At 39.7% G+C, this 22236-nt stretch overlaps 1 protein-coding gene and 1 long non-coding RNA gene across 2 annotated transcripts in view; one reads left to right on the top strand and one right to left on the bottom strand.

The window, feature by feature from the left end:
- The window catches only part of Fto (FTO alpha-ketoglutarate dependent dioxygenase), a 373197-nt gene that overhangs the window by 94707 nt on the left and 256254 nt on the right, over positions 1–22236 (bottom strand). The gene's annotated exons all lie outside the window — the stretch shown is intronic.
- Positions 2804–9347, top strand: LOC114095710 (uncharacterized). Its single transcript, XR_003583303.1, has 2 exons — positions 2804–2974; positions 9036–9347. It is a non-coding gene; the product is annotated as an uncharacterized lncRNA (long non-coding RNA).

Raw genomic sequence — 22236 nt, 5'->3', positions numbered from 1 at the left:
TAAAAGCAACTGAATCAGATAGGACATGTTCTGTTTCAAGTAGCAGAAAACCAAATATCAAAAGCTTATGATATCAGGACACTTATTATTTATTGAATAAGAAGTCTGGAGGCGGGAGGTTTCAAGGTTGGGCACCATGGTCCCAGGCTCTTCCTGGCCTTCTGTTCTACCAACATTACTGTAATAGCCTTTTGTCCTCAAACTTGTCATCTCCTGGTTGAAAGTTGGTCGCTAGACCTCCAGCATCAAGTCCTCTCACCGTGTGCCGTGGCAGAGAGCAAGGCTCTTTTGAACAACACAGGCTCTGTCTTTTTACCGGAGAAGAATTCTTCCCAGAAGCCCGCGGCAGTCTATGTCTTCTGTCTCACATGTCAGAACTTGTCCATGTGGCTCCATATGCGCAAGGGAAGCTGAGAAAGCGAGCATCTAGCCAGGAATTAAGAACATCAGGCCTGGCTTAACTCGGCCATGCTGGTTCCCGGGGACTGACAGACAGACCCACTGGCCCTGAAATCAGGAGCCCTCTGCCCCCTAGCTGAACAAAATTTAGATTCTCTTAGTGCAGCTGAAGAACACAGAGCAGGGACATGGGATTGGCTATGGGGTTAATAACAGAGTGCACCTGCCAGAATAATATTGGTGTGGTTGCCAGGGTACCTGACCTGGCTGTGAAACTGAAAGGTCAGGTTTCTAGACTCAGGTCTAGAAATTGCGTGGCATTTTTTAAGGCAAAAAGCCATTTGTTCATGTGTTTGTTTGACAGTTAGCTAAGACAGGCTGTATCCTCAAAAGCCTCACTGGTGAACAGACAAACATCCACAAACAACGAAGTTCAAGGAGGTAAGTGCGCTAATGAAGATCTGTGGACAGTGCCACGGCCTTCAGAGGAGGCCAGTTTACTGGATGGCAGCACAAAGATTCCAGCCTCCAGCTACACAGGTGTTTCCCACAGCCTGTGTAGGAAGAAGCCCTGGATAGGGAGGCCTCTTGGAGGAAGAAGCATTTGAGCTGGAGGCAATTTGGGAGGAGAGGACAAGGTGAAGAGAAGATCAATCCATGGAGAGCAGACAACATGAGCAGAAGAACCAAAAATTAAAAGTGGAGCATGGGGCAAGTTTGAGATGATGTAAATACCTCATGGTGCAGATCTATCGTGGAGAGAGGGAGGTGGAAAGGGCTGAGGTTATTACAGAGGAAATAGGAGAGGAGGCTGCAAAGCATGGAGGGCTTTTTAAAACCCAACTTTATCCCACAGTCGGCAATAGAGAGTTCATGAAAGTTTTAAAGCATTCAAAGTCACTCTCTCCTCCAGAGGTTAGGGAGGCCAATCCCATTTGTAAATTAAGTAACTACTAAATCACAGCACTCCTGAATTACTACAAACTAGGTTTAATAAACACAAAGAACTTATTATAATGTTAAGAAATACCTGTCTGCTGTGTTTCTAAGTTTTTAAGAAACTATGATAAAATGAATCCCTGCATTCTGTCTTACCATAAAACTGAACAGGTTAGGGATACAGCCTGTAAATCCTACAATTATTTAAAGCACAAAGCGTAGCTTGACTATGTTATCGCTTTTAAATAACACTTCACCAGATTCTGGTCCCAAAACCACTTTGGGGAAAAATGCTTTCCTTAGTGACATCACCCCATTTTCCATATAAAATGAAAAAATAAAGGCTCATATTCAGAAATAGTAGGCTACAAAAAGAAGGAGTGGTGTGCCTTAAGAGCCTGCCATGGAACTCCCAACTGCCCTGGAGAGAAACAAAGAAATAAATTAAAAATATAAAACCCCCCAAATACACATAGTTGCGCTTAAAAGGGGTGGGCTGGTTTCTCCCAAATCCATTAATAATATAAATCACTATATTTCATATTCACAGGCATCGCTGAAAGTTCTCCTCTTAATTGCTCCATGGCATCATGTTTTATTTTAGAAAAGTTCAGATTTTATTGCCAGGGACTAATGGGCATAGAGTCCCTGAAGAACTTGTTTTAAAACATTGACCAGTCAACCATAAAAGGGATATTAAAATGGCTACAGAGGCTAAATAAGAATTAAAAAGTATAGCCACTTATTTTTAAATTAGAATCCTCTTTCACATTTAGGGATATAATAAAATGTGTCATAAACTTTCTACTCTCATTCCAAAGTATTGTTGTAAGAATCGACAATAATACAGACACAATCCTATGGTTAAGCTGCACCCATTAAAGTCAAGGGCTCTTTTTAAGCATTATTGAAGGCATTTTAAAATTATAAATGATTACAATGTCATAAAAACATTCCAGGGATAGAAATGGAAAAGGAGAAATAGGAAGGATCTAATGAACAAGGCTGTTAATAAACTTATACCATCAATGGGTCAAGTCCTGGTACAGATGTAGATTTTAGTCAAATGGGAGTCTATAAACTGTGTTCAGATGAGATTGTATGGATCACTGCCGAGTCATTTTATGTCCCCGATAGTGGGGGAGACTCCAGCTTGAACCTTTTCCAAGACCACAGAATATCATCCATTTTACTAATATACAATGCTCCTTACAGAGGCTTGGTACCAATGACCAGTGAAGTAACCCCATTTTCCAAGTGGGAAACCAGCAGTGGGGGATGGGAGAAATGTCCTCAAGTTCAACCTGTGGGGCATATAGATCTCAGGACTCTCACAATGGCTGACAATCCTTCCCTTCATCTGGTGGCCCAGAGGAGGGTGGCTGTTGTTCACCCAAGAGAAGACACCCTCTCTGATAAGCTGTGCAGGGCCCAGTCACATCCGGAACGTGAAAGTGGCTTTTCAGCTTCCTCTTAAAATGGGGCACCAGGCACAAAGAGAATGAAGATGGCTTTTCCCGACAGAAGCACTCACTGGCCAAATAGGACAGACACAGGATGTTCAGCAGAAAGGAACCACCTTTCAGTAAACACAATCTCTGAAAGACCCGAAACAGAGATCTCGGCAGAAATCCAGGTAGGTGCCTAAAGAACCCCCCCGCCCCCACAAACAAACAAACAAAAAAGCAGCGGTCAGCTCAGGAGCAGGACTGCAGAGAGGGCCATGTGCCACTTGATTTCCAATTCTGCAGCACCTTCTGCTCCTCTAAACAGCTTAAATAAAAGCATCTTGAACTGGTTTAGATTCGTCCCCACCAGGCACATTTGTAAAGATAAAAAGAACATGGTTGTTTTCCTTCCTCCGAAAGGGGGCTGGGAAGAGGGGACAGGAGTGGCCTTACAGGGGACAGAAAACAAGAAGAATCAGGCGAGGTCTTTTGCCCACATATGACACCACTGCGCCAGGTTGCTTGAAACTTCCGATGCTCAACGTTGTCCTTCTTTTAATCCTTACTGGTCACAGAGACAGCGGGGCAGGCAGCAGGGGCTGGGTGGAGGTGGAAAGAAGTGTGGTTTCTTCCCCATCCTGCAGTTCCTGGCAGCAGCTGGCCTGTGTAAACATTCAGTAGCCCATCTGAACCTTATTTTAGAACAAAACAATTTCAGTTTTAAAGTGTTTGAATTGCTTTAGCTAAATCTGAGGATTTGCCTATTGAATCTGGAGCTGCTCCCTTTCAACTCTGAATGAAGGAAGAATTATGAGACTGGAGCTATTCAATGAGAGCTATCTGTCCTGGCACTCAATCAAAGGGATTAGGATTTGGAAAGAAAAGCCTACAGGTGATCCTCCAGGAAGCATACCAAGCAGTTATCAAAAACATACAAGTTCAAAGCAGCTCAATTTTCATATGTTAAATGTACTTGGATGCAGCCCCAGGCTCCTTTCTAGGTAAAAAATTGTGTTAAAGCTGTTTGTACTTGCATACTTAGCAGACAAGGGAATAAAAAAAGCACGTGGTGCAGTGGTGCCGGGTCCACTTCACCCCCGTGTAACACAATAAATCAGTCTTGTTCTCTTGGTGCAACAGATCTGATCCCTTGTCCCTGGCATCTCCCACATCATGGCGGATGCTCAGTCACCTCATCTGTGCGAAAGAGCTGCCACACCACCATGCCGCCAGGTCAGACACTGGCATCAGCAGCCTGACAATCAACAGCACGGGCCAATCAGGAACCTTGGGTGTTGTTTTCCCAAGCACTGTGATCTGGGCTTAAGAGTGTATTATTTACTTAATACCTGAACCTGGACACATTGAAAAGAGGAAAGTAAGAACACACACTGAGATCTGGGTTAAAGGAGAGGGTACATTTTGGGTGGCCTTCATGTAGCAGCAAGTCAACAAGAAATATACTTTTATTGCCATGGAAATTCTACAGGACACACACAAAAGGGTCTAACTCCCTTTGGTGTGCCCAAGAGGCCTCTGGAGAAATAATGTCTATTTTTATAGGAAGAAAGTAAAGCGAGAAGATGAAAACCTGCCCTGCATTTAGTTATTAGAAATGTTCACAAACCATGTAATAGTATGCCAGATCCATAATATATGTTTAATAAATGGCCACAGGAGGAGAGAGAAGAAGCCAGCCTCTACCACATCCCACCTCTATGGGAGGAAGTCAAAGTGCCCACAAGACGCAGCCTGGCATTGACTGATGGGAGGGCAGTGAGGTACCTAAAACCAAGCAGGACAGAGACTTCTCCAGGATGCAGGCGTCTGGGTCTCCACTCACCCCTGCAAGCCCTCACTGCTGAAGAGCTTTGGGAAGTGACGCTTCTGCCCAAACTTTCATAGTTTCATCTGTGAGGCAGAGATAAAAGGCTCCTCTCCCAAAGCAAGAGGCTACTAACTTACTGAATGTATGCTGTATGGCACTGTGTTATGGACTCTACAGGTATTGATTTATCTCCAGCAATACTGCGAATCAGTATTAAAATGATTCTATTTTATAGATGAGGAGTCTGGGGTCTAAACAAGTGATTTGCTGAAAGTCACTGTATCACATAAGCGGTAGAGCACAGATTCTGACCCAGGACTGTCTGAATACAGGGTCCATGTTCTTACCTTCTACCTGATAATACCCCTAACCAGGAGGAGTTTTCTGAACCTGAGTTGCGTGTTATGATTATACTATTACACTACTGAGCTAGAGACCCCACACCCCCTCCCCGCTCCCTACTGTTAATCAATCGCCAGATACCATCCCCACCTGTGCAATGACCTTCTTCTTCCTGCTTTGTGTTCCCTCTGCCAGGGCCCAGGTGAAGGCTTTCACCATCTTCTGCCTTAACTACCGCAACCTGCCAGCTTGCACTTCCTTTCTCCACACCCCTCTCATTCTATTCCCAAAGGTGGAAGCGCCTCCTTTGCTTATCACAAGCCTATACTTTCTTTGATGCCCAGGTCAAATGAAGCTTCCCATCTCCTCTGTGTCCTCAGTGCATATCAGTGAATCTCTATTCAGCGTGCATGTCACCCTCCTTGACATTCTATGTATCCACACTCCCTCCCACCCCTCCCCAGCTAAGTACCTTGAACACCAGACCTTATTTCTTTTGATCTCTGTGGCACTTAGGGTTTTCTAAAACTGGTTTCCTGAACTGGTAAAAAGGGAGGACACGAGGAGAGGAAAGAGGTCACTGATGTTTGATGCAGACGACAAAACCAATAATAACAAAGAAATAATAACAACAACCCTAGTATGTTATGAGGTATGGCAAAAGATAGTGGGTCAAAATCGAGGCCTTGGTGTCAGTTGCCAAGGTTACCATGCTAGCTTACTAGTTATATTACGTTGAGAAAGATTCTTAATCTCTCTGGTCTTCAATTAATTCATGAATAAAACAGGGGACAACAGTGGTACTTATGCCCCATGCATTTGCTGTAAAGGATTTCAAAAGATAGTAATGAAACACAATAGTAGCTGGCACACACAAAGCGCTAAATACGTACGTGGCAGATATACTGTTGCATTGGGTAAGTTGTTTCCTTTTCTTGTCATCTAAAATTCCAACTTCTTGCAACTGGTATGAAAGAGAAGTAAACACTATAGTCCACGCTCCCTCTTTCAGAATCAGAGGGGAAGAAACCCCCCAAAAGCTGGATGTTGTGAGCCCTCCTTAACATTTTCTCCCTAGCTGAGTTGGAGGCCCCAGTGTATCAGATCAATGCCATAAAGCTGGCTCCTCTTGGCTTGCCTTGTTTTGGCACTGAACAAGCAATTCGAAAGTACATTAAGTTATTTAACAGGTCACCAAGTAGCAGAAAGCTAAAAGTTTAACCATATTTACAAGGAAGAATTATATGAAAATATTTTTATTGATGCTATAAAAACCACCATTAAAAATGACTGCATTGAAAAGCTGAACACGTATGAAACAAATGGGCGACTCTTAAAATGTTACCTGGTTCCAGACAGTCCAAATTTTGTGTCTCGTTAGCAAATAAGATAAATGACTTTGTCTGAGATGATGTTTTATAAATCCTATTAACGGGCTATAAGGGAAGCAATGGTTCCCTAAATGGGAGAATTAATTTTCTGAGTTCAATCCCCCGTTGTACACCCAAAATGAGGGGGTGTCTGGGAGGCTCACTGTTCACACTGTTTTCAGACTAACATGCTAACACTACTCTCTACAGATCACAGTTCATGCCTTTCATAGTAAGAGTACATTCCTTATCTCCCTCATGGAAGCCTATGGGTCAAGCTGGGAAATAAAACTCTTGGGTGTTTTTTGTTTTGTTTTGCTATGTTTTAAATAACAGAGAAGGGCACAGTTTTTTTAACATCAGTTAAAAGCAGAGCTAAGTCAGAATCGTGGCTGGCCCTTGATTTCTTCTACCCTGTGGAGTTTTAAGAGCCAGTGTTGACCACGAGGAGGTGGGATACCCCTGTGTGGACAAACCCACAGGATGGCGGAAGCTCCACTGTCATTTTAAACACTGTATCCCGATGAATTCCAAAGCACTGGTTTGTTTTCTTTAATTTTTTCTTTAAACTTCTGAAACACAGAAGTGATGTATCCTTACCACCATATAAATAAGGGCATAGGGCTTGGTATATAATGTTTTGGCTTTTTTTTTTTTTTTTCAGAGCAAGACGTACTCCAGTGATTGGTACAATTTTGTTTTTGCCTTTTCTTGCCAAAAAGAAAATATGGCTTTAATAGAAGTTTACATCTGCGTGGTATTACATGCATGTAAAACAGATGTAACCTAATTACATTTTCATTTAAATTGCTAAATAGCTACTTAAGTAAAAAGCTAAAATAACATACAAACAACAGTTACTATAATAACAAGTGTACTTAGAATTAAATGAAAAGGATCAAAGCTACAGCAGACAGAATTTGAGTTGGTCTTTCAAAAAGACAGAGTGACATAACAACGCAGCCTTCATTTACTCAGTAATTTAATGTCTCTACAGCTCAGTCTAGAGACACAGCTCAGCTCAGCCTAGACACATGGAAGAAAATCCATAAAGTTTATATAAAGACTCTGGGTTTCATGAAGATCAGACACACTCTACCAGAGATTATATAGCAAAACCCTAAATTGGAAATTAGAATTCCAGGGCAATACAATCAGCTTGATTATAGTTTTAAGCAGACCTGTCTAGGCTGAAATCAGAAATCAGCTCCCAACTCTGAGATCAGAGCACCCTTTTTATATTTTTAGCAGAAGGCAACACTGCATGTCAGTAATTGCATATTCATGACCCATCCCTTCCTGTGTGCCACACAAAGGCTCATCAGAGGGATCCAGAGCATTGGGGATGATATTCAGGGTTGGTGCACAGTGAAGGGGACACATGGCTTGTCCTCAGAGGAAGAGGGGAAACCTTAGGTTGCCAGTCAGATGGCTAAAAAGGAAGATGAAATCCTAAACAGCGTGCTCTGGACACACTTGAACCTGTTTAACCGGGACTTGCTAGGTAATATCTTAGGCTTTTTCTTTTCTTTTTTTTTTTTTTTTTTGGTGGGGGTGCTAGGGATGAACTCAGGGGCGCTTGACCACTAAGCCACACCCCCAGCCGTATTCTGTATTTTATTTAGAGACAGGGTCTCAATGAGTTGCTTAGTGCCTCGCTTTTGCTGAGGCTGGCTTTGAACTCGTAATCCTCCTGCTTCAGCCTCCTGAGCACCTAGGATTTTCCTTTTCTATTTTAATCACATTTTTAACTAAAGTGAATTTCAGGCATTTGCTGGTAGTGGTTTTGTTTTAAACGCAATGAGAAGAAAACCAAGCTCTGGAGTCTAAACTTATTTCAAAATCAGAATAGTCTACCACTAAACACGAAGGATTCAGACTAGGAATACATAATGGAAATACTCCCCCACATGCTTTATTCTCTAAACTAGACAAGCCAGTTTTTCCAAAGTTTGTGCAGGAGTGTAGAAAATAAAGAACTTAAATCCAGTCAGTCATTGTTTTATCATGGGCCTGAAATTAAGAATTAAAAAAAAAAAATTAAAATCTCTATCTCTGCTAAAACTGAGGGTTATATTCTTTAGGCTGAGAAATTCCTTATCAAAGAACTAGCCAATTTCTTTCCCCATCCCCCAGCTTCTAAATATAATTATTTTTCATTTTTTCTATATTTTTATTAGTGCATTAAAATTGCACATAATGATGGGATTCATAGTTAAATGTTCATACATGTATACAACATAATATGACCAATTTGTTCACCAATATTTTCCCTTTCTACCCCCACCCCCCAAGGTGGCCAATTTCTTTTTTGAAATTAGCATCATATTACACCCCAATATGTGTGCTGATTAAAAATTTTTATTAGCTTCTAGTTTCCCTTCTCATGTTATGTCCTCTCTCTAGAGGTGGGAACAAATGAAAAGACTTAAGAGCTAGAGGTGAAGAACTGAAAGTTGATTTGGAAAATCCGAAAAATCACCTGAGGCCTACACAAGATGTCAACTTGGCATTTATTTGCAGGAGGCCACCTCACACAGTATTTTAATGGAGGAGGGACCTAGAGGGAGGCAATATGCATGCTGCCTTCCAGTGACTCTTCCTTCATTAACACATGGTGCTCAAATCTTAGCAAAGACTTAGCTGGAAACTTAAGACTTAAAAGACCAATGCATGGAAAGTTTAGGGGTTGATTTTTCTTCTTCACAGCTCGCTGTCCTACCTCAAACCTGTGGTGATTTCCTATTTGAGGAACCTACAAATCCCCTGGCTCTGCATCCACAGTGAGGTTTATCTGTGAAGAGAAGGGAAAACTACTCCAAGAACCTTCTGTCCCACAGCTATCCCCAGCCTGAGGGCCTTGGCTTGGCCTCTTCAAACTGGCTGCAGTTGGTTTTCAGCAGAGCGTTCCTGAAGTTTCACAATGTGTTGAGAACAAGTTTGTAAAAGACAAGTGAAGGCTTGTCATGATTTTGTAACCAATTATTTCATTTGTATTTTATAAATGGGTCATAAATGTCATTGACTAATTGCTACCTTTCTCCTTCCCTTTAACCCCTCCCTAGACATACTGAGCAAACAGGCAAACCTTGTACCAACTCTTGCCAGAGGCCAGGAATTAATGGACGGTTTTAAACTAAACTTTACCTATTTGGAAGGACATCAATGGCAGCTGAGGACACACTTTAATTTCTCTACTCCCCACAGCTCTTCTCTGTGCCTCCCAAACAAGCTCACTTCCAACAGGACATGCTCTGCTCAAGAAACTCAGATACTAGGAGAAAAGGTGACAGCTAGACAACCCAAAACAAGCCAAGCCGATACTAAATTAATCACATTATAATACCACTGACTTTGTCAAGGTCTTTCCTTGTCTACCCGATCATTATGAAACCAGTCATTACTCAAAATTACAATTAAAGTGATGATTTCTCTGTTTGACCACGGAACAAACACTCTTTTCTGTTGATGCTTAGGAGCTCAGGGAGAGGAAACAGGAATATAGTCTGTCTCAGAATGCACTTTAAAGAATCATCACATTCCAAAGGCTGATTGACAGGGCTGGGGGTGGGGGCCGAGGAAGGGAGAAACTACTCACTTTGTGATGGGTTGAGTGTCAGTAAGAGAAGCAGCTGAGGTCGGCTCTGCCCTATAAACTTTTCTGAAATGCCACTCCCTTAAAAGTCGGCCTTGACAAAAGCTCTATCACTGGGAAGAAATGATATGAATGAGACAAGCTGCCCTCAATCTCAGAGTGACTGCATTCTCCACAGTAGCAGGGCTTTAAGCCACAGTAAAGTAATTGTTCCGAAGGTACCAGGCTGCAAAACACCTCCTTTGGAGAAAGGGAAGGGACTGCCATCAGCACCTAACTCTACCTTTTCTGAATGCTAACATCACAACGTGTGGCTTGTAGGCCAGATCTGGTTCTCAAATATCTTGCCAAAATGTTCACATATGTACCTTTCATACAAAAATCTAGACTTCTGGCTTCTTTGTGGGGAATAAATCTGAGCCATCCACAACAGAGGGTCCACATTCCATCATGGCAACATTGACTGGAGCAGAGGCCCGGCTGTCCCCTTTAGACTGGGGTGTGCTTTGGAGTTCTCTATGGTCCCTACTCCCTATTGTACCACACCTGGCCTGCTTAGGCCACTGTCATTGCTGCTGGTTCCTGCAAGGGTCTGAGTGTACCACTGCTGGGGAAAATGTGTGTGAGATTACTAACCATCCAACCAATAATTATTTTCCCCACTTTAAAGGTAGAGAGAAAAGGGTTTCAGAAACTCTAAGTCCTCTGTTATTCCTACCGTCACCAAAATTCCACTCCACTGAGAAAGTCGGTATTTGAGTTTCAAAACAATGTATGCCACTCAGCCTTACTCTTGCCTGAAGACATCCTGGGCCCCAGTGCACTCAGACTGGCTGACCATCAGGTCAGCATCTCCTCTAAAAATTATCCAATACCCTAAGGGTCTGTTGCATGTTTTAAAGGCAAACTATGAAAATGAACTCTGCTATTCTCTGAAGAGAAAATGGATCCTAGTCTTATTTATTCTTATTTATTACTCCAAAATTAAGTTTGCTAAAAAGTTGAACTATCCGACATACATTTTCAGCTTGACTCTTTTATACAATCATGGAGAAAAACCATCATTCCTCATGATGTATTTTTTTTTTTTTTATAATGAGGACCATAAAAGCACAGGGAAATCTCAGGATCTTTGGAAATAAAAATGAATGTACATATTTTGCACTAGCTAGCAGTAATTACTTTACCATGTGAGGCTCGGGGTAGGTAGTAATGTGCAATATCTTTAAACTTGGAGCCATCCCAAAAAACAAACAGAAAAAAACCTGACCCCTGACCCTGTTCTGAAGCATCACTCCCCGCTTGGGTAGTGTTTGCATGCTGAAATATTTATTTCCTTCATAAAAAAATCTATCTGAATATCCAATCTCTCAGCAGTAAAGAGTCTTATTTCCATGTTAGCAGAAGCCCTTAAGTAATTTGGGGCTATGATCTTAACACTACAAGCTTTACCCACTTAAAACTTTGCCAGCTTGGAGCTGCATATTTTCCTCACCAGCTCCTCATTTGCAAAACACAGCAGAGATTCAGGTGAAAGGTGAGGAAGTTTCAACAGCTGCAGAGCCCAGTTAGGAAACTAAGTTTCTTGGGCATAGCTTCCAAGAGAGCAATATTTCTGAGCTTTCTGTCACTGGAAAAAGATGGATTTGTACCAGTGGGGATGAGCAGGTTCTAGCAAGCAGGTATGATAATGGAAACCACTGGACCTGGCATGGGAGAGGGTGAAGCCTCTCTGAACCCTAAAGATTGACTATTTCCTAGCAACATCTCTGACTGTAACTAGAGCACACGACTATCATAAAGCTGACTATCATAAAGCTTTTCGTCATCTATTTGCTGGTTATGCTATGTGAACAAGAAAGTCTGATAAAAATTACTTGGTATTTAATTTACACCATGAAGAAGAAGAATCTAAATCTCATAAAGTGCTTCACACTACATCAAACTCACAAACTTGAGCAGACAAAAGAAGAGGTGTACTGCCCTGTCATCCAGATGAGAGCCTTATCTATAGTTAAGGCTGAGAAAACCCAACGCCTCCTCCATAATGCTTTCTAATAACAGAGGGGTGAGGTGAGTCATTGCTGAATTTTTCTCAGAGGTCTTGGATCAAGATATTGAAATAAGCTCAGAATGGCTCTTAAAAAGCAGAAGGCTTCAGGCTTCCCTTCATGCCTACTGACATTACTTAGAGGGTAAATGGCTTCCTGTGGTGCTATGATTTAGGAGATCACTGGGGAATATGGACCTCTTCTTTCAGATGCCATTAGAAATTTACCTCCAGATTTAATCATAGTTTGCTAGACCTAAAGCACTATAGAGGAACTCACACTAGCTCTGTGAGGTGAACTGACTATACTTTGTTTAGACTTACGAATGTGTGAGAATTTTTAAAAAACTAAAATTCCAAGCTGTATCAGGAAGTGGTTTTTGCATCTAATCCTCTATCAGTTATGGTTTCTTTCAGGCTGGGGAGAAACATCATGGCAACAACAACAAAGAAATAAAATGGTTGTAAACTGAGCTACTTAAGTATGGAAATCTCTCTGCTTAAGAACATTCAAGTTAGAATTATTGATTAGAACAAATTTAAATACTAGAGCAAAAGTATGCCCCCAACAGACTATACTGCAAGTGGCTCCTTAATGCCACCTTTGCTTTGCAAACAAAAGGTTTTATGATGCACCTTGAGAGGGAGGCACTTCTATTAGTTGTACATGTTGTGAATCAGGGCTTGGCCTTGCCTTCTCAGCCCATCTGGGTAAAGGAGAAAGAGGTCCTCCCGTATGGGTAAATAAGGCCTCCCAGGTTCCAAGAGGGGAGTGTGCACTGGACTTCAGCCCCTCACACCTATCATGTCAACCCCCCCAGGTATAACCTAATTACTAGCACTGAATATGAAAAAATGTACAAGGCAAGTCTCCCTCCAGCCACCCTGGTTTTTAGGTAGCAAGATTCTGTCAATCTCCCTTGAAAGCAGAGACTAGTTTCTATTTTTCACAATTGTTTGGTAAAATGAACCCAACAGCACCAATGTAGAAAAATGTGGAATACACCAAGGGATTTGACAGCCCGAAATAATTAGGAGACCTATTAGAAGAGAGAAGTCCGGTGGTTTCCCTTTGTGACAAACCAGTTCTTCTTGATTTAAGGGTGGGACTGGTTCTAACTTCCTCACAGGGACACCCACAGAGCTGAGATCTGTAAGCCTGGTTCTCTAGGGGCATGAGGAGCCCTGAGTGTGCAACTGGCAAGCCTTGTAAGTAGAGAAGCCAGGTTTTAAGATCTAGAGATCAGACTTAAGGATCCTTGTCACCATATTTAGGCTTAAGGATTCCTGTGGAAGCAAAAAGCTCCTGAGGAAAGGGCAGGCTGGTGACTTCCCAGGGGGTGGCTGAGCATCCAAACAGCTTCGAAAATCATCCTCAGAGTTGGCCGGGAGGATAACAATTCTTAATTATAAATTATGGATTGTGATTTAGGAAAACAGAGTCAGTGAAAGTAAAGTCGTGCCAGGTGGACAGACACTTTCATTCTCTTGTTGACCTCAAAATTGAGACTTGCCCCACAAGGATCCACATACCTGTAAATTACGTAGCAACAACTTGCTAGTGAGCTCAAAGCCACCGCAGCTATTAACAAGTAACACACAAGCCAAAAAAAGACAAAAAAAATTGGGGAGGGGTGACAACGAGGAGAAGATAAGAAATTTACACACACACAGCCATCCACATGAGAAACGTTCAAACTCAATAAAGAAAGAAGTGAGATGTTACTCTTTGTCCATCAAACTGGAGAATCTGTTTAAAGACAATATTCCATACTGCCCAACGTGAGAAGGGAGAGGCATTCTGAAAAACTACTGAGGAAATTATAAATTGGTACATCTTTCCAAAAATCAAATTAGCAAGGTTTTATTTAACACATATTTGTCAAGTCCCAACAATCTGTTTGTAACTTAGAATGTATATTCTCTAACACCTAGTGATCCCCAAGAAAATGTCAAAGATTCTTATTAAAAGATGTCTACAATAATATTTAAAAGTAAAAATTAAAGAGATATACTAAAAATAAATTGTACACTTTGATGGAAATTATCTTTGAATGATGAGTAGTAAATGAGAAAATTATGATATATTCTGTGAAAAGAGTACAAATTTTTAATACAGAAATATTTCTAATTATACACCAATGTTAATAGTCTGGGTACTAGGATTTAGGGTAATTATATGTGCTATCTATAATTTTCTAGAATGAGCATTTATTAATTTTAGATATAGGGAAAAAAAAAACCTGAGCAATGAAAGAGGAATTAGCTAAAGAGCAGACATATTTAGAATCTCAAAAACATGTAACTAGCCGGGCATGGTGGCACATGCCTGTAATCCCAGAGGGTCAGGAGGCTGAGACAGGAGGTTGTGAGTTCAAAGTCAGTCTCGGCAAAAGCGAGGCACTAAGCAACTCATTGAGACCCCATCTCTAAATAAAATACAAAATAGGGCTGGGGATGTGGCTCAGTGGTTGAGTGCCCCTGAGTTCCATCCCCATATCCTTCCCCTCAAAAAACAAACAAAAAAAAAAAAACATGTAACTGAACAAGAAAATGTGATAATAAAATTATAAATACACAGTTTAGTGGAGATTTACAAATCCTTAAAAGTTCTAGGACCTAAAATAATACTGAAGGAGCATGTAAAAGAGAATCAGAAAACATTTAGAACAGGAGATCCATCAGAGATCCCCCTGTTTAATCTTATGTAGTTGTGGGAAGTAAGAATTAGTTGTGAGATGGCTTGATCTGACATTGCAAGATAGACTGAAAGCTAGGACCTTCAGCTTCCAATCTATGCTGTTATAAAGGACTGTAAATAAGTTTCATCTAAATTGCAAGTAGCAGTCAAGTGGTCATAGCTGTCTGATTGTACTGAGCTGAAAAGACCACACAGAGGGAGACACGCATTGAGGTGAGTGATGTCATCAACAGGGAACGCACCTGCGAAAAACTCCACAATATTGGCTTTTCCAAACCAGTGTTTCTCACTATAAAATAACAAGTATCTATTTCTAGGGGGAACATTTGATATAAATAAGGAGTAACTAAAACTATATCTTCTAAGCCGGTGGCATACGCCTATAATCCCAGCAGCCTGGGAGCCTGCAGCAGGAGGATCGTGAGTTCAAAGCTAGCCTCAGCAACTTAGTGAAGTCCAAAGGAACTTAGCCAGATCCTGTCTCTAAATTAAAAAAAAGGGGTATGGGGGCGTGGCTCAGTGGTTAAGTGTCCCTGGGTTCAATCCTCAGAACAACAACAACAAAAAAGACCCTATAGTCCAATGCACCAAGAATGAAGAAAAAGAAAAGTACAAATTTTTCAACCAAAAGGGAGCCACTGTAGGTTTATAAAGGTGCGCATCATGCCACAATGAAATATTAATGCTCTCTCCCCATTAGGAAGCTGGGAGGAAGTGTAAAAAAGTTGAAAGAGCAAACTCATGCCCTTCCTCTGGAAAGCTATAAATAGAAATAAACTTCAAAGTTTTTAGGGAACTTGCATTCAAAGGCCTTGATGCTTAAATGGCCAAAAGCCAATCAAGCCTTGAACAAACTTCAAAAGGGTCAACATCACGGGAAAGTCAGGAATGAATGAGTTCTACTGAGAACTGTTAACTGGGGCCTGGGGGTGGGGGTGGGGTACCAGAAAATACCTCTAAAAAGAAATCCCACCTATGAAAATCCTAACTAAAACACCAGCAAATCAACTCCCTGCTCATATTATATCAGGACCAAACACGTTTTATCTCAGGAGGGCAAGGATGGTTCACAATGTGATATGATACCTTTAAAGATTAAAAGAGAAAGTCATGTGATCATCTCAAAAGGTCCCTCCCCCAAATAGTGTTTCATCAAGCACAGCACACATTAAAGAGAATAAGAATTACTTTACTTAATAAAGGATATTTGCAAGAAATTTAGCAAGTCTCAAGTTTAATTGCAAAACATGATAACTATTCCAAATAACATCAGAAAAAGAAAGAGCATATCTACTATCCCTTCTACTATTCAATATTATTCTAGAAATGACAGGTAGGGCGGGAAGAGGGAAAAACTAAAAAGCGTTATGAGTTAAAAAATTTAAAAAACTCCTTAAAGACACAGAAGACGACACAAGTAAAGAGTATATCAGTGGATGAGGAGAAAAATATTGGTTTTGGAAAAACTTCTGCAACATATAAATCCATAAAATCCAACACATTTATAATAAAAATGGCAACAGAGTTTTTAAAATAAAATTAAGTGCAGAAATTGAGATGTTAATTTTCTGCAATTTGGTAAATGATACAACTGTCTCCTTAAATCAATGAAGGCAAGAATGGTTTATTCTATAAATGGTGTTGTACCAACTAGCTATTTGAAAAATGATAAAGTTAATCCCTACGTAACAACTGTTTACAAAGGTGAAGTTCAGGTGGATTAAAGAAGTAAACATTAAAAACAAAACTTGAGGGCTGGAGTTGTGGCTCAGTGGTAAAGCACTTGCCTGGCATGTGTGAGGCGTTGGGTTCAATCCTCAGCATCACATATAAATAAGTAAGTAAGTAAATAATAAATAAACAAATAAATAAGCAAGCAAGCACATAAATACATAGTATATAAAATAAAAGATCCATTGACAACTAAAAAAATTTCAAAAAATTTTGAAATTCATCAAAATATGAGAAAAGTAAATTTATATATATATATATATATATATATATATATATATATATTTAAAAGCATAGAAAAAGAAAGGTAGTCTTGAGAAAGACACAATGTGCAAAAACTCTTAAGGGAAAGAATAACATATTTTTAAAAGAGCACCTGAAGTTCTTTGTATACTCTAGATATTAGGGCTCTATCTGAAGTGTGAGGAGTAAAGATTTGTTCCCAGGATGTAGGCTCCCTATTTACCTCTCTTATTGTTTCTTTTGCTGAGAAAAAACTTTTTAGTTTGAGTAAGTCCCATTTGTTGATTCTAGTTATTAACTTTTGTGCTATGGGTGTCCTATTGAGGAATTTGGAGCCCGACCCCACAGTATGTAGATCGTAGCCAACTTTTTCTTCTATCAGATGGCGTGTCTCTGATTTGATATCAAGCTCCTTGATCCATTTTGAATTAACTTTTGTGCATGGCGAGAGAAAGGGATTCAGTTTCATTTTGTTGCATATGGATTTCCAGTTTTCCCAGCACCATTTGTTGAAGATGCTATCCTTCCTCCATTGCATGCTTTTAGCCCCTTTATCAAATATAAGATAGTTGTAGTTTTGTGGATTGGTTTCTGTGTCCTCTATTCTGTACCATTGGTCCACCCGCCTGTTTTGGTACCAGTACCATGCTGTTTTTGTTACTATTGCTCTGTAGTATAGTTTGAAGTCTGGTATCACTATACCGCCTGATTCACACTTCCTGCTTAGCATTGTTTTTGCTATTCTGGGTCTTTTATTTGATAACAAATAACCCAATCAACAAATGGGCCAAGGACCTGAACAGACACTTCTCAGAGGAGGACATACAATCAATCAACAAGTACATGAAAAAATGCTCACCATCTCTAGCAGTCAGAGAAATGCAAATCAAAACCACCCTAAGACACCATCTCACTCCAGTAAGATTGGCAGCCATTATGAAGTCAAACAACAACAAGTGCTGGCGAGGATGTGGGGAAAAGGGTACACTTGTACGTTGCTGGTGGGACTGCAAATTGGTGCAGCCAAAAGCAGTATGGAGATTTCTTGGAAAGCTGGGAATGGAACCACCATTTGACCCAGCTATTCCCCTTCTAGGTCTATTCCCTAAAGACCTAAAAAGAGCATGCTACAGGGACACTGCTACATCGATGTTCATAGCAGCACAATTCACAATAGCAAGACTGTGGAACCAACCTAGATGCCCTTCAATAGACGAATGGATAAAAAAATGTGGCATTTATACACAATAGAGTATTACTCTGCATTAAAAAATGACAAAATCATAGAATTTGCAGGGAAATGGATGGCACTAATGCCATCCCTAAAAAACAAATGCCAAATGTCTTCTTTGATATAAGGAGAGTAACTAAGAACAGAGTAGGGACGAAGAGCATGAGAAGATTAACATTAAACTGGGATGAGAGGTGGGAGGGAAAGGGAGAGAGAAGGGAAATTGCATGGAAATGGAAGGAGACCCTCAGGGTTATACAAAATTTCATACAAGAGGAAGTGAGGGGAAAGGGGAAAATAGTACAAGGGGGAGAAATGAATGACAGTAGAGGGGGTAGAGAGAGAAGAGGGGAGGGGAGGGGAGGGGATGGGGGATAGTAGAGGATAGGAAAGGCAGCAGAACACAACAGACACTAGTATGGCAATATGTAAATCAATGGATGTGCAACTGATGTGATTCTGCAATTTGTATACGGGGTAAAAATGGGAGTTCATAACCCACTTGAATCAAAGTGTGAAATAGGATATATCTAGAACTATGTAATGTTTTGAACAACCAACAATAAAAAAATTTAAAAAAATAAAATAAAATAATGTGACAGGAAGGAAAAAAAAAGAGCACCTGAAGAAATATTAAAACATGTAAGATAAAAGCCATAATTAAGGGTTGCAGCTGCAGCTCAGCCCTAGTGTGCTTGCCTAGCATGCATAAGGCCCTGGTTTTGATTCCCAACACTGAAAAAACAAAAGCATAATTAAATTTATATGAATAAGAAGTGACAGAAAGAATATATTTGAAACACATAACAGAAGAGTATTAATATCCAGAACATACAAAGAAGTACAAGTCAATAAAAGATAAACAACCTAACAGACAAAGGCATAAAGGATCTAAACCAGCAATTCAATGTAAAAAGAGGCTCACAAATAATTAGAAACATGAAAATTAAAACAATTTTTTCACCTATCCAAGTGAAAAAAATAAGATTGGTAAGTTTATATCAATTTTTCATACAGAGTAGATAAGAATGAAAATTAAAGTTTTTATAGGCAGCTATTCAACATTTAGCAAAATTTTAAAGGTGCAAAGATTTTAACCTATTAAAGCCATTTCTTGGTATTAACGCTAGTGAAGCAGCTCAAATATACACACAGGGCATTCATTACAATATGATTTATAATAGTGAAAATGGGGGAAAAAAGAAAACAAAACAAGGTAGTTAAATAAAGTAGGATATATCTATCTACCATGATATTCATATTTTGGAATACCATGCAGTAATGATAATGTAAAGGAATTTATTAGATTCTATGTATTAACATGAATGGCTTTGTAACTCAGTTTACAGTACATAAACGAATAAAGTTGTACAATAGGGATTATATCATTTTAAAAAGACAGAGAGAAAGAAAAATGAATGAGGAAAGAAATGAAGATAAGACCTTGCATAAGAGAAAAAATGACTAAAAAGAACAAAATATTGTATATTTTCTACTGGCACATATGCGTGCAGAGGCACAGGAGAAAGACCTACACACAGGAACTGATTACATTACTTTTGCAACAGAGAGCAATACACTTGGGCAGGAGAGTCAGGAACTCTGCTTTCCTGGAGAGGCAGCTCTGAGTAGTGTTATGAACAAAGGCTCTGGAGGTAGACTACCTGGTTCAGAGGGTTAGTCAGTCTGTGCCTCAGCCTTTTTATCTAGGGGGTAATAACAGTACCAATCCTTGGAGTTGGTGTGATCCATAAATAAATCCCTATACATCCAGCATGCGTCTGGCATACAGTAAACGCAACATCAATATTAGCTGCTAGAGTGAGCTATACAAAAATTACTAATATATGACTGCCGATCTACAAAAATGGCAATTTTATATGGTTCAATCTAACATTATTTACATTATTTTGATCTTTTAAAATTCAAATGATATGCCTTTTTTAAGGACTGCAGAGAGGGGAAATTGAGGAGAAGATCACTAGAGTGAAGAGAGTCTGGAGGGAGTCCTCATTGTGTAGACAAATTGAATATTTTCAATATCTGTGTCTAGAAAGATCTTGTCTTTGGGGAAGAAAGCCAATATTTAGAGTAACTTTGCCAAGTAAAACTTGAGATATGTTTTCAAAATCTACTTACACATATTTCCATATAAATCCATGATACCAAATCTCTACACAAATGACTAAATTCTGTGTAATGGAAAGAACTTTATTAAATTCAGAATTTCCAAGAAATAATACATCAATTAGCATAAAATAAATAATTAAACTTATTCGGGCAAAGTAGTTTACACTAAATAAAAAGCAGGTCTTAAATATGTTATGATTGTAACACCCTTACAATGTTTAGAACATACAATTTAGAACGAATTATAATATTTGAAATCAAATTAAGCAAATCTTTATATTTAAAAAGTGCTCGCCGGGCCTTAGTTTTAGTGCTCAAGTGCTCTTATTATCAATTTTTAAATGTGCTCTATAGAGAAAAAGTAAAGTGCGACACCTCAGCTGAAGTCCGTTTAGGAATAGAAAAACATATACATATATAAAAACAAAGCTCAAGCATTAAATAAACAACTTGAGGAGAGAGGAGATTCTATAAATAGTTTGACATTATTATACAATCTTCTCTGCATATCTCGTAATGGAGATATTGCTATGGGTGATTGAAGAAATAAGCAACTTTGACATTTCTGGATGTAACTTGAGGAGATTATTTCATCATAAAGGATTGGTATAGAATATCCTAACCAACAACTCAATATCAAAACTCTCCTTGCAACTCTAAAACAGTGCAGAATGACATTTAAAATAATCCATTTATCACCATCCAATACAAGCTGCTTGTTCACAAAATGTCAGTGACAAGGCTGGAGCATTCCCATTCCTAGGCAGAGAGTGCCTGTGACAAGGAATCTTTAATATAGCATCAACTTCATTTCCTTATATGCTATTGCTTTACCTTGGACTTCAGCTCACCGAGTTTTTGCAATTTATATGAGCAGCGATACAAATGAAATGCCTTTTCTTTTTCCCACGCACAATAGAAAGATTCTCTTCTAAAGATAATGAAAAGTCTGCATGATATTTGTAGGCAAGTAATTTACTCATGGTGAATCCTTGATTTTATTTTTTAAAGCCATCTTTTGTAAAAGCCCAGTATTTTAATTCCAAATAATAATTCCAAAAATTCAAATAATTCTTTATAATGACAACAAAGGTAATAGTGACTTGCATTTATATGTTATTAATTCAAAGTGGTTTTATACAAGGTTTATTGTAAGCTCTTCACCTGACAAACCCCTACATCCCTAGGGATGTAGTTTGGTGGTAGAGTACCCCCAGGTTTAATCCCTAGTACTAAAATAAAAAAAGAAAAGAAAAGAAATTCCTGACTCAGTATAAATCCCTTTGTATCACAAACAGCAAAACTAAACCCCGGGTAGAAGACAAGCCAGAAGAAGAATCCAGGCTTCCACATCTCTAGTCTATAATGTCATCCTCAAAAGTAAGCTCTGTATAGGAAGAGACAAAGGATGTCAACAGGCTACCTGTTGCCTTAGGGTTAACCCAAAGGAAAATGTCAAGATATCATCATTGCAGGCTTTAAAGAGGTAACCAGGATGGGTGACCAATTAAGGCTATTACTTCACTCTCAATGACTCAGATTTGGAAATGGCAATTAAGTAGTAATTGGGAATAAGTTTAGACAGAGACCTTTCTGGGAGTGTAACTGTGACCTAGATTTGATGAAACTTATTCCCAGCAGTGGAGATGGGGGTGCTCCATCCCACCAAAGGGAGAGCATCTGGGGTCAGCCTCCTGCTGAGCAGTCCTGCCACTGTTAAACTCTGAAATGGCGGGGGCCCAGCAGCAAAAATAACCTGACTCTCTGTGCCAGGCCACCTGCTTCTAGTCTATGCCTGATGATCCTCGTTGGGAGGCTAAGTGCCATATGGGATCTTGAACCCCTGTTTTTTTTTTTTATTATAATGTATGAAGTTAAGCATTTCTGCATGAAACTGATTTGATGCTTTATTTTCTTCATTAACTACCTCGGTTAATTAAGTTCCCACCTGAGGGTGAGATAGGAAAACAAAAGGGGAATAGGTATATTTTCTTTTCTGTATATTAAGAGATCACAGTATCCTCAGAGCCAAAGTAAGCACTGCCTTAAACTGTTTAAAGTGGCCTTAGAGTGGCCAGCAGACATTGGTCTATCAACTGTGCTACTCTCTGTGCACACCCAAGAGCACAACTCCTCCTCCCTAAAAGTGTATGGTTTCTTCCAAAGAAAACTGGCTGAGAGTGACAGAAGAGCCTGAAATGCAAAGTTGACTTCAAGTTCAGTCTACAC

The sequence above is a fragment of the Marmota flaviventris genome, chromosome 18 (assembly GCF_047511675.1).
Source record: "Marmota flaviventris isolate mMarFla1 chromosome 18, mMarFla1.hap1, whole genome shotgun sequence".
NCBI lineage: Eukaryota > Metazoa > Chordata > Mammalia > Rodentia > Sciuridae > Marmota > Marmota flaviventris.
This window is presented reverse-complemented; position numbering and strand designations above follow the sequence as displayed.